Raw genomic sequence first — 16973 nt, forward strand, 5'->3', positions numbered from 1 at the left:
ATGACCGGGCAGTCACCTACTGTGCTGCCCGGACCAGTGACTTCCTCCTCCCTAGCACCTTCGAAGTGCAGGGAGGAGGAGACGGAGCCCCGCAGCAGCCAGGGACAGCAGGTCGGGGATAGAGCCGCTGGGGACCTGCTCACCCCCCCCCCCCCCCCGCTGGCTGCTTCACAAAGGGCAGCTCTTATCCCTTATCCCTTTTCTATACTAATTGCATATGTTAGAGTATATGCGATTAGTATCATTGCAGTAGCCGACCGAGGGGGGCGGTAAGGGGCGGGGGTTGTTAAAGTATCCCGCCCATAATCCCTTGTGCGACACTGATTTGCAGAATTCTCTGGTGTCTTTCCAAATATAGCAAACAAATATAGCAAACAGCAAGCAGTAGACAGATGGCACTCAGGGAAATAAATCACACACCAGTATGTGTATGCCATAGACCCACTTGTATGTGATTTCTTTCTCTGAGTGCCGTCTGTCTACTGCCTGTTGTTTGCTATATTTCAAAAGGCACCAGAGCATGCTGCAAGAGTACTGTGAGCGCCCAATTGTCTTTTGGATTTTTACTGTAGCCATATTTATAATGTTGCGGTACGATACCCTCCAACTGTACCGATTTAGCCGGTACAGTACCGTTTTTTAATGGTCTGTACCGGCTAAATCTAACTGTACCGAATGTACCGGTTTTTTTAGTAGCCAGTGCCTCCTGGGAGTTGTAGTTTGGGAAACATCCAATCAGGGTGAGCAATGCAGCAAGTTTTAGATTGATGCTACAGTAAGCCAATAAAGATGGTGAGAAGGCTGTGCTGGGAAGAGTGATGCGAGCTGCGGCCAATGAGGCGGCGAGTTGTTGGCTGTGTGGGCACGGAGACTGGGTGACAGGAGCCTCTCGCACATGGTGACTGTGCGCCCGCTCTTCGGGGTGTCGCTCTCTGTGCAGGCGGTTACGGGACATGGCTGCAGCTCCGCTGGCTGAATTGCCCGTGCCCTGCTGGTGGGGTGTGATGGCCGCCTGGCACCTGCTGTGCGGTGTCCGGTGCGGTGCTGGAGAGTGGAGCTCATGTTGGTCCGAGGACCAGGAAATAGGCAGGTGAGTCCTCCCCGGGGTTAGGGTAGCATGGTGAGAGGATAAAGGATACGGGGATGGGGCAGCTAGGCAAGCAGCATGGAGTGAAAAAAAATGCACATTCGGAAAGGGGATGTGACCACGCCCACTTTAACTGTGGGCACGCCTACTTCACACATGGCCACACCCCCTTCCCGAATGCGTACCGATTTCTGCCCTTCAGATGTTGGAGGGTATGCTATCGGTTTTGTGGTACTACCAGATTCAAAAGCGGCTGGTGTTGACATCATCACCGTCATCATTTTATGTATATATATATATATATATATATATATATATATATATTCCACTGCAGGCATTCCACTGCAGGCACCCGGGGCAGTTGTCCATTGAGCCTGAGTACCGGTTCACCACCCCACAATATATATATATATATATATATATATATGTATATATATAGAGAGAGAGAGAGAGAGAGAAAGTGGAATGACCGCACTCTCACCCAAATGGAGACAGCAGTGGGGTGCCCGGCAAAGGTACATGCAACAGCATGCCCCAATGAAATAAATAAAGTTTTCCACACCAGTAGGTATGTAAGCAGAGCACTCTCCTTAAATCACAGTTCCGCCATGTGATATAAAAAAGAAAAGTTTTTAATTCCAGCTGGGTCAACACAGCATATAGCAATCAAGGTATACAAGCCCCGACGTTTCGGTCCCAACATGGACCTTTATCAAGGAGCCTACAGGTATACAAGAAATACAAACAGTTGGTACATGTAACGCTGAATCAAAAGACATGTACACATACAAAGGCAAAGGCATAGTTACGTTTTTCAATGAAACATCATGTAGTCAGCGGCGCAGGAACAGCCTGGACAAGGGCAGGGTCAGCCAGCTGATCTGACTGCCCTCCCGTCCGGCTATTTATACCATAAGTGGGGTATGGAGCTGGGAGGCGCCACAGACTCTGGTCTGAGAGGCGCTATCGTACTTCCGGTGAAACCGGAAGTGCGTCGGCAGGAAGCCGGCGCTGGAATGCAGCTCTGGAGCGCACAGCTTCCAGGAGTATGCCGGGGCTGTGCGTAACTAAGGTTACAATATGTTAGGAGCACGGTGTGGTCATGGCAACAAGGGATACCTGGGCTGGAGCCATAGTATGTCAATAGTATTGTGTTTACCTTTTAATGCATCCCAATCCTAAGCTCAATTTCTCTCACCAATCCCAACCAACACTCTTTCCACCTACCCTGGTTTCTGCAGGTAACCCCTCCCGGCTTTATACCTCGTTTTTATAACGCTAGCACGGCCACATAAACACAATACTATTGACATACTATGGCTCCAGCCCAGGTATCCCTTGTTGCCATGACCACATCGTGCTCCTAACATATTGTAACCTTAGTTACGCACAGCCCCGGCATACTCCCGGAAGCTGTGCGCTCCAGAGCTGCGTTCCAGCGCCGGCTTCCGGCCGACGCACTTCCGGTTTCACCGGAAGTACGATAGCACCTCTCAGACCAGAGTCTGTGGCGCCTCCCAGCTCCATACCCCACTTATGGTATAAATAGCCGGACGGGAGGGCAGTCAGATCAGCTGGCTGACCCTGCCCTTGTCCAGGCTGTTCCTGCGCCGCTGACTACATGATGTTTCATTGAAAAACGTAACTATGCCTTTGCCTTTGTATGTGTACATGTCTTTTGATTCAGCGTTACATGTACCAACTGTTTGTATTTCTTGTATACCTGTAGGCTCCTTAATAAAGGTCCATGTTGGGACCGAAACGTCGGGGCTTGTATACCTTGATTGCTATATGCTGTGTTGACCCAGCTGGAATTAAAAACTTTTCTTTTTTATATCACATGGCTGAACTGTGATTTAAGGAGAGTCCTCTGCTTCCATACCTACTGGTGTGGAAAACTTTATTTATATATATATATATATATATATATATAGGTAAAAAAAAGAAGCCTGCACATCCAATTTTCAAAGATTCCAAAAAATCAAAGTCTTTATAAGCAGCATAGTTCATAGTCCCATCAAAGGGAAAAGAGCATGGACACACCAATGTTGGAATACAAGTGTAACAGAATGCAGCATAATTTGATGATGGAAAAATACATCGTTACCACATCCAAAAATAGCTAAGCATGATGGTCCAAATGCCAGGTCACTGATGCCCTATATAAATATACAGTATTGTTTCCAATTCACTCACAGTCATAGATCATCACAGGTGTGTATGTGGGACACAGGACGCCATGATTAAGGGCCTGTAACAGGCCCGAAAAGTCGGCTTACTACAATTTGACTATGATGGAATAAAAAGCACTTGAAATATTGCTGCTTGGTGAGTGCCCTGATTAAAACAGGTGCTTCATAGTGCAGATATTTTGTAAAAACGTATTTTTTTTATATTTGCACACATACGACAGATAAGAGATGGGTCACGTACCACAGTCTGCGGTACACAGGCCACAAACAATCAGCATGAGAATATAAGTTGGAGCCGGTTATACTCACATCCACACTCCTTCGTCTCAGTGACTACGCTAGGCCACTCCCTACACTTTTCGTCATTGACTTTGACTGTAAGTCCTGAGGGGAGTCACAGTGATGTCTTTCTGATGTCAGGAAGCTTGTGCAAGCTAAGGAGGAGAAGGAGGAGCCCGGCTCTCTGTCGGGACCTGCCTGACCGTCACGGTCACGGCCGGCTCCTGCTGCAATGAAAACTGACAATTAGAAAATGGCTGCCCCCATACTGCAGACAGTTTTCTGTCTGCAGTATGGGGGCAGCCATTTTCTAAGAGTCAGTTTTCATTGTAGCAGCAGGAGCCGGCCAGGACCGTGACGGTCAGGCAGGTCCCGACAGAGAGCCGGGCGAGACGCAGACCGCGGGTAAGAAGGGGGGGGCAGGTTAGGTGTGTGGGGGGGTGGGTCGCCGAATAAACATGCAGCGGGGGGGGGGGGGGGGGGCGCTAAATAGTTAGTTACGCCCCTGGCCTTATCTATCTGTCTCCCAGCCTTCAGCCAGACAGCAAATGGCTGTCAGAATGCTGATTGGTATTTGTCTGGATAACAACCATTCTCTGTATTTCCATGTGGATGGCATTGGTCTGCAAAAGCGGTCAGGTATGATTTTTTTAAAACTTCTGTAAATGGGTGAGTAGAGTCCCAGTTCACCACTTTGCCTATGGCCTTTGAAGCTGTTAATATGGCACTGAGACCTTATTAGTCTACCACTTAGGCTGGGTATAATCTAGGCACTGTATCATATATTCTAATGAACAGTAAATATATAATGAGCCCATCAACCTGTGTGTACACCCAAATATGCCTGTGAATGATGTGGTAGTATCCCATGTGGCTCTGTGTGCAGGAGGTTCCAGCACTTCCATACACTTATTGCAGTGGGTGGCGTTACAGCTGGGTGGGCAGATTCAAATTCTCGCCCAGCTGGGAGTCATGACCAAAATATCTAGTGGCCAATGGGAAAGTGTGATTACTTACCGGAATCAGCTGCTCTGTTGGCTTGATGGCAGGTCTGCTGACATCTCATCTAGGCCCTTATTCTGATCGGTGCGGACTTTTCCGCATTCTTTCGGATGGCGTTTTTTAGCCGTCTGCGCATGCGTGGAGAACGCGACGCGCATGTGCCACGCATGGTCTCCGTACTTGTTCTCACTAATCCCGTACAGAACTGTGCACCGCATACATTCGGCCAATAGGGGTGTGTTATGGGCGTCATGCAGAATGACACAGGGGCGTAGTTTAAAAGTGGGCTAAACTGGGCGGAAACATGGGCGGACACGGGGGAGTACACATATATTGGTAGGCGTGCATTCGGACAGCACGCCGAATGCACGCGAACAAAAAGGGAAGAAATGTGCGGTGTCCAAAAGGTTACTCTTGCTTTGCGGACACCACTCGGTCATGCGCTAGGCAATCGGAACGCCTAATCAGGACGGATGCACCTCAACCAATGTCACCTGACCCCAATACAATCATATCATTTACCCATTACTTGTTAATTACACGCTTCTCACTGCTACAATTGGAAGCATTGCAGCTTAAAGGGAACATTACATGCTGCACTTGTCACACACTTTAACATTGCAAATAATGCACACAACTTAATAATATTAATACTATTACACATGCCACTTCTGCATGTCTAAATTAATACAGACATTTGTGGGGCCAAAATAACATTTATTAAACAAACTTAGGCAAAAAATGAAAATACATAACAAAACAAATGGTACCATACCAGGACCAAATAAAATAATAAAGAATAAATAGCCACAGCAGAATCATTGTGAACACATCAGGTGGCTTCACAACAAAAGTACAGCACCAACACTTCAAGTACAGCACACTGAAACAGGGCAACAGAGGAACCAAACATGACATTTGAACCGCGGGCAAAAGTGGTGACCCTGGGCACGGATTTGGACACAGGCTGCTGACACACACAGCTCAATGGAAGATTTGGGAAGACATAACGGTGGAGATTAATGGGGACACAAGTTCATTTGCGAGCACGTTTGGCCCTGGCAGCCTCCTTGCCACGTGCAGCAGCTCTTGTGCCTCGTCCACGGCCAGAGGCTGATGGTGGCTCATGTGGAGCGCATGCTGGTGAGGGGGTGGATCTTCTTCCCCCTCTGGCAGCAGGGAGTGATGAGGATGGTAATGCACCCGAAGCGGGTGACATTAGGGCCCTATTGCTGTTAACTAGCTCCACCATAAGTTCATTATGGCGGAGGAGGAGGTCGTTTTGCCGCAGGGCTTGATCAGCCAGCACCTGCAGGCTACCAGCAATAGCTTGTTGGCTGCCAGCCATAGCTTGCTGGCTGGCACTCATAGCCTGCAGGCTCTCAGCAATACTCTGCTGGCTGGTGGTCAAACCCTGCAGCACCTCCTCGGCCCTACGCACCCGCTCGAATGCCGACTCTCCCTGCTGCACAATACTATCCAGCACACGGCCCCACATGGACAATTCAGCCGCAGACAATCCCGGCGGCTGCTGCACGGGCCTGCTACTGGGGCCAGGTGGCACAGACTCCACAACCTCCTCAAGAGAATCTTGACCAAGCGGTGGCGATGCTGTTGAACAAGAAAATTGAAATTACCACACATTCCATGCAAAATGTTAAACATCTACTTATGGCCTTGCAAATAATTACCTTCTAGAGTAGAAGCCATCACTTCCGCTGGGGACTCGCTGTCTATAGTGCTCACCCCCCGGACCTCCTTCACTGCTATACAGCACTGGGCCATCTCTTCCAGGGGGGTGAGCTTCAGCTTGGATGGCATGGGGCCAGCCCCAGAGGTCTGGCTGTGTTGCCACCGGTCGGTCAATTTCTTCTTGAGGTTGCCTTTGAAGTCGTGCCACCTGCAATCAAAGTGTACATATTAATACATGTAACTCCTCATGTTTGCTGTAGCACCCATTGCAATCTGAAACATAATACAACATGTGGCTACTGACACCAAACTTACATTATATTCTTTTTTCAAACCAATCCTTAGAAGATACAAAAACAGTCACCCTCCAATAACTATCAATTCAATGTCATGGCCTACATGTCTGTGCGTCCAAGCAACGTGAACACCCATTGCCCAACTAGATCTAATATTGAATGTAAACATTACTGGACTTGTACTACTCTAATGTAACACACATGTACTTGCCTCTTCTTAACATGCTCTGCCTGTCGAACTTGTGGAGCCACTGCATTAATCTCCGCCGTTATCTCCTCCCAGATCTTCCATCTCCTTGTGTGTGTCAACTTCACCGCTGGACACTCAATTAAATCACGTGCCCGGGTCACCAGGATGTCAAGCTCCCGCGGTTCATATGCCATGTTTCTTGTTGTGGGTTCCCGTGTTGCCCCACTGCGGCCACGGGCACTGGCACGGGCACTGCCACTGCCACGGCCACGCCCACCGGTTGCTGTACCTGAAGTGCTGGGCTGGCTACTCTGTTGGGAAGCCACCTGCTGTGTTCCCAATGATTCTGCTGAGGATGGCCCAGCTGCTGATTGGCCTGCTGTTGACGGGCCAGCTCGGTCCTCTGGGTTGAGGGGTACATAGGTGGTGTTGGCCTCCATGCGGGCCAACAGATTATACACCACCTGCTCTTCCTCTGAGTCTGACCCTGCCATGTTTGCAACAAGTGTTTGCCTTTCTAGGACCACTTTAAATACTATTTCTGTAATTGGCGTTAATCAGCTGCAAGCTGCGTTCCGTACGGCCGCGTCCCGTACGCCAGCGTCAACCGTGCGGCGCATACGGGCCGCCCCTTGGTGTGGAAAAATATTCCCAAAAAACCTGGCAAACTCAGTAAGTCTGATTTATTTGCTAAATGCAGATTCCAACACCAATGACCAAATACAACTGAGGTCAGACATGACATGTATATTTGAATGTACTTCTGTACTGTGCACTTGTTTGCTATGTAGTACAACTGACACTACCCATTCCATATGTCAATCCAGTCCACCACTTAGCCACAAGTAATCAGTGCTAGCATCCAAATCACATGTGAAAGCACTCCAAATTCAGGCTGTATGCTAGCTACTTTTCATTCCACCTCTGTATTAGGGGCCAGTAGAAGGTAAGTGTACACATGGCAGCATGGGCAAATTTTTTGAAAAGGTCTGCCACTATTTGCTATGTTTCTGTTGCATAGCTTTCATTATAAAATACCTGTTTACTACCTTGTTGAGTTAGGTGTTAGTGTCTAGTGATGCAGACTATTTCACCTGGTGCTTATACCCATGTTTGGGGAATGTTATAGATTATATATAATGTGTTTACATCTTAGTTTAGACTGTGTGTTTAGGATGGGGGTGCGATGCAATGGGTTAGCCGTATGTTCGGGCGCATACACGCTGTTAGTGTAAAAATGAACAATAAAGTTAATACCAAATATCACTCTAACCAACCAATGACAGCACATGATAGTTTGATTAGTGCCACTCCTAAAATGGCTTCCTACCAGCGTGCAGAACCCTTCTCCACTGCGGAGCTACTGGCGCTGGTAGGAGTGATGGAGAGGAGACTGGGGCAGGCAGGCCCCTTCATAACTAATAGGGACAAGCGCCGGGCATATGTTGCGGCCCGGCGCCGCATATTCGCCCGCACACATGTGCGGAGGACCATCGCCCAACTGGAGAGGCGATGGTCCGACCTGCGGAGGCGGGAGCCGGAGCGTCTGCAGGCTCTGAGGCGGCGTCTGCAACGCTGTAAGTATTTTGGGCAAATACATATAATTGACAGAGGGCAGGATTCGGTCTGGTTCACAATTTTTAAAATGGAGAGTAACAAACAGGCAGCCAATCAGCTACTACCTGGCCTTTTACAACTACAGTCTGTGACATGACAGGAAGGATCTGATTGGCTGCGTGTTTATCACTCTACATTGTATCACTTTTGAAGGCTAGTGCATCTAGGCCATTGAGTGTTTGCATTTTAACATTATTAAATATTAATATTACATGATGTCAATTGGGAGTTTATGACATAGAAAAGCCATATACTATATGTGTGATATATAACACATATATATTGTGGTTATGAGATGTACTTGTTAGAGTTATTTCAATGTGAAATGACACTCACCCATTTTGTATGTTTAACCCACAGCACGGGAGAGAGCAAGACAGGCCCGTCAGGAGGCCCAGGAGGTGGCCAGTGCGGAGGCCACAGAGGAGGTGGCCAGTGCGGAGGCCACAGAGGAGGTGGCCAGTGCGGAGGCCACAGAGGAGGTGGCCAATGAGGAGATGGCCATTGAGGAGGCCAGACAAGCGGGGGCCATTGACGACGAGTCACAGGACCTGAGCTATGTCACAGAGGAGGACACAGAGGAGGCACAGGAGGTCGGGCAGGAGGTGGAAGTGGAGGAGGAGGAGGTGCCCCTACCCCTGGAGGATGTTCCACCACCTCCCAATGTGGAGGAGGATGACCTGGTCGAGCTGCCTGCCAGGGGTAAGTAGACATAATGCTTCATTAGTGAGTTAGGTACAGGTTGTTATGTCGCACAGCTGATTCAATTTTCCTATAATATAGTAAAGAGTAGTCCCAAAAAATGGAAAACAACAGACACACTTTGGTGTTATAGGCCCATGCTGCTAACGTGCAATCTGGATGCTCATGTAGGTGATGAGTGTTAATTTATGGATGCTCTTTGTATAGAAGCAACAAAAACACTTCTATGGAATATGGGCAGGCCTGATTTATACTGGAGTCCCATGTGGACAGTTTGCATGGGCCCCCCTCTAGACAGTGTGCCCGTGTTGTTGTCATGTATTTTTGTAAGGTATTATGTATGATGGATTGAGCTTAGAAATTGATAGTTGGATGGAAGCGGATTAGTTCTGCCCTTTCACCTATGTGTCAAATGTGACAAGGAATCATGAAGTAATGGGCAGAGGAAGTAGCCGAGCATTTTCCTGTGGTATCTATTCTATCTATTCTATCTATTCTATCTAGCTATCTATCTAGCTATCATGCAGTTTAGCTATTAAGCAGTAACATGCAGGTATATATGTATGGGTCAATGTGGCATGTTGTAGCGGGTGTATGTTTTGAGTTGAGTGAGGAGTCTTTGGCCAGGACAAGTGTGAGTGATCCTCAAGTGTGGTTGTGTTTCTGATATAGAGATTGTGAAATGTATATGTCACACAAGTGTGTGGGTGTGGTGGCAGCATCATGATCATATATTTCATGACATAACATACAAGAGTGGATAAGGTTTTTTTTGTATGTATGATTTTGCATGGTGTAGGTCATGGGTCCTCAAACTGCGGCCCTCCAGATGTGGTGAAACTACAATTCCCAGCATGCCTTGCCACAGTTTTAACACTCCCTTATAGGAAAACTGTGGCAAGGCATGCTGGGAATTGTAGTTTCACCACATCTGGAGGGCCGCAGTTTGAGGACCCATGGTGTAGGTCATGGGTCTTCAACCTTTGGCCCTCCAGATGTTGTGAAACTACATGTTCCAACATGCATTGCCACATTTGTTCCTATAAGAGCATGTCAAAAAACCTCAGGGCATGCTGGGACATGTAGTTCCACAACATCTGGAGGGCCACAGGTTGAAGACCTGTGGTGTAGGTACTTAGGATTGACTGTACAAGGTGTACGTGAGTAGCATAATTAATGCTGTACCCCCTTTCTCATGCACACAGATTACCAGGAGCCACCCCAGGGAGTGAGAGGGGCTCTCATGAGGTTGAGAGAGGACCTGAGGCGCATGACGGCCCATGTGGAGGACCTCTGTGTCCTGCTGCTGGACCAGTGATAGGGGTCCTTTTTTTTTTGTTTTATTTAATAATTTGCATTTTTGAATAAAAGTTTGCACTTGTTTAAGAAGTTGTCTGTGTGTTATTTTAGTCTTTAACATTAAAAGTATAAAAAGCTTTTAACACACAAACATGTGGATGTTTAGATATGTACACAGCAAAAGGGTAGATCACATTTTTATCCCCATAGGGAATGTTAGGGTTAATGTATAGTGCTTGTAAGTGTTTAAGGATCAATTAGCTAAATAACAGATGACCAGGAGCAACAATCTGTTCTCAAAGTGGTTTGCTAATTGCATAAGTGTGTCATGTGATCTATGTGGGAACTTTGATAACAGTAGTCTTGTTGTATGCGGATGTACACCGCATCTGTGCGTAGTGGCCGGTTCGCGTCCGTTCTGACGCGGGAAGGCCGTGCATACGCGGACAGACCGTGTAGAATCTGAGTGTTTCCCCCGCACACGCATGGTTTATATGTCGTCCGTACACACGCCCTGTTCTTACAGAGTGAGTCCGTCCGAATGCGGAGGACACGTGGGCGTTTCAACGGACGATGGACGCACGCTGCCGCACAGCGATGCGTGCGGCCCGCACCGAAAGAATTCGGGAATATCCGCACCGATCAGAATAAGGCCCCTAGTGTGTACCCAACCTTAGTGTGTATATTTTAAGTAATAACCTACATTATTTCCAGTGCCAGAGAAAGGAATTTTGAGCTCTGTTGCCACTGCAGCCCATGGGTACTGTTACAACAATTACTAATGCTTTCGGTCAGCAGACAAGGATTAAGCACATGAGGGTCAGTTAACAAGTGACTACACAGTTAATCCAAAAGTCAGAAGCAGATTGATCTTTCATATGTTTGCAGGCTATGCACTATTATATCATTGACTACTAGGTTAGGGTCTCACGATAAGTGTTAATTTGCTTGATTCCAACATAAAGATCTGTCCTGGTTTATGCTGATATCATGTAACTTCTGAGACCCATATCATCCAGCCAATTTGTCAAAGTAAATGGCACAAATTGTAAATGAGTGTGGCACAATACATATAGCATAATAGTTGACTGTGATGACTAGTTTTCTGCAGGTTGTCTGTCTGTTCTTTCATGCTACCACAAAGTATTCTGTCACTCCCTTGCTTTGTGTGTACATACATGTGTATGCATATAGTGGCCAATTTACCCTAATTTACAGTAACAGCTGAGGAATGACTTTTGTAAATCATACAATGCCCTGGTAACTTTTAATAATCTAATATATTCCAGTATGACATAAGTCATATAAAAAGTAATGTGGGGAATTTGACTAGGGAGGTACAACTGCCAAACCACACAGCAGGTATCCTAAGGGGAACTCAGGGAGGACAGGAACAATGTTCCCTCTAATTTTACGAAGGCTGTGTGCGGAAAAAGATATTGGGCCAGATGCACTAAGCTTACAAAGTGATAAAATAGAGAGTGATAAACAACTAACCAATCAGCTCCTGTCTGACATTTTTCAAACACAGTCTGTGACATGGCAACTGTAACTGTAACTTTTATCCAACTCAAAGTGACATTGAAAAGAGATTCCTATTTGGCATTAATATAATGTATCAATTAATAAGCCTCTGAATTATTTTATTATAACAGAATACGTGAATACACATTTTTTTTTTTAATGTAAGGACTGTTTTATATACATATGTAACTTGAAAACAGTTTTGGTAAAGACTGAAACGTTGTTGAACGTCTCCCAGGGTAAGAGCATATTTTGTCCAGAGTACCGCACTTCCAGACTCCTAGTGATTTACTCAGTAAGGGTACCGGAACCGCTGCATTATTATTATTAGGAGTGCCGGACCAGCCACAAATTGTGTGTATATATATATATCTATATATATATATATAGATATATATATATATATATCTATATATATATATATATATATAGATATAGATATAGATATAGATATATATATACTGTAACAAGATTTCAATAACAAATGTTCAATTTGTACCCTACCTCAAATGGGATTATACAGTATGCTGAGAAATATACAGTATTTATTTTGGGAACTATAAATTCTTAAACAGAAAACATTCCCTTTATACTGTAATTAAATCCTACATTACTGTTGTCAGGATTTATAACCACTTTACGTACTCTTTGCTTTGTTTTGGTATAAATATGTTTGTTCTTGTACACTTAAGTCATTTGTTTGGACTTGTATTATATGATTTGTGTAACTCACACCTTACAGAAAGGCTCTAATGTGATATATACATGAACAATATGTAAAATATTTTATATAACTTTATTTACTTTGACACTGACAAGAATGTAAATGATCTTGACTATCATCTATATGCAAAAATATTACCAGATACTTTGTGATACTGTTATAGTTTGATTTACAAAACATAAATGTTTTCAGCCTTGAAAAGTGTTAAAGTAGACCAACCAATCAGCCCCCAACTGACACTATTCAAATACAGCATGTAACCTGATAGTTGGGAGCCATTTGGCTGGTACTTTATCACCACAGAGTGCATGATCCTCTTTTTATTTATTACAATGTGTATACATATTTCAGAGCACTTTTGAAGATAATATTTGGTCATTCATCTCAGTCCCTACCCCGGGGGATGTAAAATCTATTTTCCGTACCACATGTCCTTACACACATTTGGGTTCATTTTTGTCAGTAGACAATTAACCTAACAGTATATTGTTATCATGAAATGAAACTGGACAACCTGAAGGAAAGCCACAAAGGCGCAGGAATAATATACATTCCACACAGTTAGGGTACAAGTGGGAATAAAACCCAAGTCATCAGTGTTGTGATTCAGTGCTGGTAACTATTACACCATCCTTGATGGGCAATTTTAGTCCATATTTGGACAATATTTTGTTGCATAAAATAAACAAAATTATTGTCATCCATACTTAGAAAGTAACATGGAGACTAATGAAGAAGCTAATAAAGCTAGAGAATGTTTTTATTTCCAATTATGCACTTTGGGCCTAATTTAGGGTACTTTTTTCTCAAAATGGGCAAAATCATGTGAACTGCAGGTGGGGCAAATGTAACACGTGCAGATAGAGTGTGCGGGGGGGGGGGTGTTTCAAACTGAAATCTAAATTACGGTGTTAATATAAAGCAGCTAGTATTCACCCTGCACAAAATAACTCACCCAAATTTAGCTCTCTCTGCACATGTTACATCTGCCCCACCTGCAGTGCACACAGTTTTTTTGAACAAATTTGCCCTGCGATTAGGTCCCCCCACTAATTTTTTCACTAATTTTCAGCTAAATATCTGTAACAGGCTCAAGCCTCAGCTCCATTCATATTGCCTCTTACCGCCATAGCAGTGCTGGCAATTGTGGCAGTGGCATCATTCACAGCCTCGGGACGCCGGTGCCAGGGATGCGGTGTCATGACCTCACAACGTCATGGCGCTGCATACCTGGCAACGGCATCCCTAGCCGGCGCATACACAGTGAAAGCGCTCGCCGGGTTTTTATCAGGGATCCGGAGTCTTTTCTTTCAATTAAGGACCCATCTTTTCTCTGACAGGAGGCAGTTGATGGCACGGTGGGCGTTATTCGGTATGTGCAGTATAGACGGTAACACAGTGGCCAGGCAGAGGTTCGGGAGAGGGGAATGGGTTAAGCACAAAAAAGTGAGGCGAGGGCAGGAGGGGGATGATGCTAGAGTAAAAGACCCCCTCCAGACTGTGAAAGATTCACACAGATTTATTTAATAGGAGCAGGCTGTGTTGAATGGCTATGGGCTATGTACGTGATGCAGACAAACTTATCAAACAAAAAAAAAGGGGGCCATGATGGACAGGGTTTGGGGATGAGACCTTGTAAGAAATGAAAAGGGGGTGCAGGTCGGAGAGGGGGTGGGATAACATCTAACTTTGCTGCTTTCTCCACTAAGTCATTCTTCAGAGCCTTCTGTTTTGATTTGTCTGCAAATGTCTGAACGGACCTCAGCCCATTGACTATGTCCTTGGTTTTCCCAAAGTAGATCTCATTAAAAGTGCTGTGGATTTTGTTCTCCATGTCCTGGCAGGGAGTGGGGGAGCCGGCGATGTCAAGGGGTGAGCAGCTGGAATCTGGACAGACTGTGGAGGGACAGAGGCGGAGCCGATGGACGGACACCGGGGCAGCCAGGTAGATCATTGGGGTAGTGGGCTGGGACTTCTTTCTTTGCTCCCAGCTCACTATTGCAGCAGCCGGCTGTGGGGTCCTTTTATTATTATTATACAGGGGAGCAGCCTGTGGTGTCCTTTTTCCTAGGGTGCTCGGGCCCTCAATCACCCACAGAATCGGCACCTATGGGTCCTGTTATTATTATACATGGGAAGCAGCCTGTGGGGTCCTTTTATTATACAGGGGTAGCAGCCAAAATATGTAATGGGCATTACGGTGTGTGGTATAATGTTAGGCCATGCCCCCTTTTTGCCGCACGAGAGCCCCGCCTACTACAAATAGGGGGGGGAGTGAGCGAAACATGCCCTCGCTCCTGGCACTGTGGCACCTAGCTACACCACTGCCCATAACAGAGAATTGCACAGAATAAGCTCTCAGAAAACCTTTTTATTGTAGAAGACAAATATCACTCATATTCATCCTTGGAAAGCAGCTATTTTGCAATTTGCTAAAGGTTTCAAACAAACATTTGATAGAAAAAAGACTCCATTGCTCACTATAAGATTTTAACAGATGTAACATTTATTGTAAGATGGTAAGACACTTGTACATTATTTGTAATATGTGAGTACATATCATTTCCAGACTTACCTGTGGTGATAAATTGTGTGACCATTTGGCACGTAGATAGAACAATTTGCAGATAATGTACTTGAAACTCCAAGATATTGCTCACATTGTAAAGATAATAAATCTGTTTGGTAAATACTAGTATTGTTAAGCTGTAGCTAGTCAAAACTACCAGAGATGTGTCACCAACTAGATTGTGTTCACCAACATCATCATTCTAGTGTTTCGTAAATATTTGCGCCATTTCTTTGCTTCATATTAAATTTAGGGTAGAAATACTTTAAGTGGATTATAAACAGAAAACAGAAACCAGTTTAAAAGATAGCAACAATATAATGTTGAATGATAAATACACTTTACAAACTTGTTTCCAGGCCAAGGTTAAATGTACAACTATAATTTGTACTTATAACTCATGTAATACATAGTCTTCCTTACAGTATATATTGCTTTGCAACTTTATTTTATTTGTATCCATTTATAAACAATTTCAGTTTCTTAAAAATGTTTCTAAGTGTGGCATAGTCTAAATTATATAATGATATGTGTTATCTATGATGTGTAAAAATGTTACCACTTGGGAATGCCATTACACTCCTTGTGGGCATTGTACATTATTTTGTGCGGACATTTTATGTAGATTTATATAGAGTACGGTATGTTCAGCTTTGCACAGTTTAGTAGTACAGAACAGAACAGAACAAGTGTTGCCAGTACATTTATTAGTATTCTTATTTTCTTTTTCTTAAATCTATTTTTCTAAAATGTATAAACCTAGCATCTAAAAACAACAATACTTAACATGTAATTTCTTTAAATATAGACAGTGGCATAGCTAGAAATTTTTCTCCCCCTGACAAAAAGATTTCCTCACTGCTGCCTGAGTCGTCTGTCAGTTCAGCCAACGGCGCCCACAACAGACCCCGCTGGTGCTGCTCCCCCAAGCCATTGCTCGTGTATAAGGAATCAGCAAAGTCGCTGTGGGATGTGTCATACATTCACTGTCCCTTGAACTTAACTTGCTGGTGTGTTTTTTCATGATTTTTTGTGATACATCAAAATAATTGTGTCTCATCAAATTAGCTCTCTGCCTCTATAAGGAATTATTAATGTCGATTTTATATGTACAGTACAGATGTAATGTTGCTTGATTTTATGTCTGTGTAGTATCGCTTTAAATTATCTGTAAAGTGATTCTTGAGCTCTCACAGTATGGGCTGTAAAATCTAGCTATTTAGCATGCAAGACATCTAAACTGTCCACTAATGCCGTGTTCTCACTGCGAGTGAGAAATACATGGCTTTTCCCCGGCATTGAAATGCCGGGGACTGTCGCGCTGGACCCCCGTTCTCACTGCAAGGCAAATTCCCGGGTGAAGAAGTTCTACCCGGGAATTTGCCTTTTAACACGGGTTTTTCAGCAGTGTGAACAGGTCAACCCGTGTCTGCATACCCGGATCTCAGACACGGGTAAAAAGAAGAGTTTTACCCGTGTCTGCATACCCGGATCTCAGACACGGGTAAAAAGAAGGGTTTTACCCGTGTCTGAGATCCGGGTATGCGACCCGTTCACACTGCCAAAAATCCTGTGTTAAAAGGAAAATTCCCGGGTCTACATGCTAGACCCGGGAATTTGGCTGCAGTGAGAACGGGGTTTTATAGGAATAATGACCTAGTATATTGCGGCAGAGAATTAACATTATGACATTTTGATACATGTGATTTTCAAATATGAAATTCTGGCATAAGTCTAGTCCTCTTATGTTACATACCGGCTTAGTTTTATGCCCGTGTATTTTGTTAAATACACGTTTTA

Source organism: Crinia signifera, chromosome 1 (genome assembly GCF_055691185.1).
Source record: "Crinia signifera chromosome 1, ASM5569118v1, whole genome shotgun sequence".
NCBI lineage: Eukaryota > Metazoa > Chordata > Amphibia > Anura > Myobatrachidae > Crinia > Crinia signifera.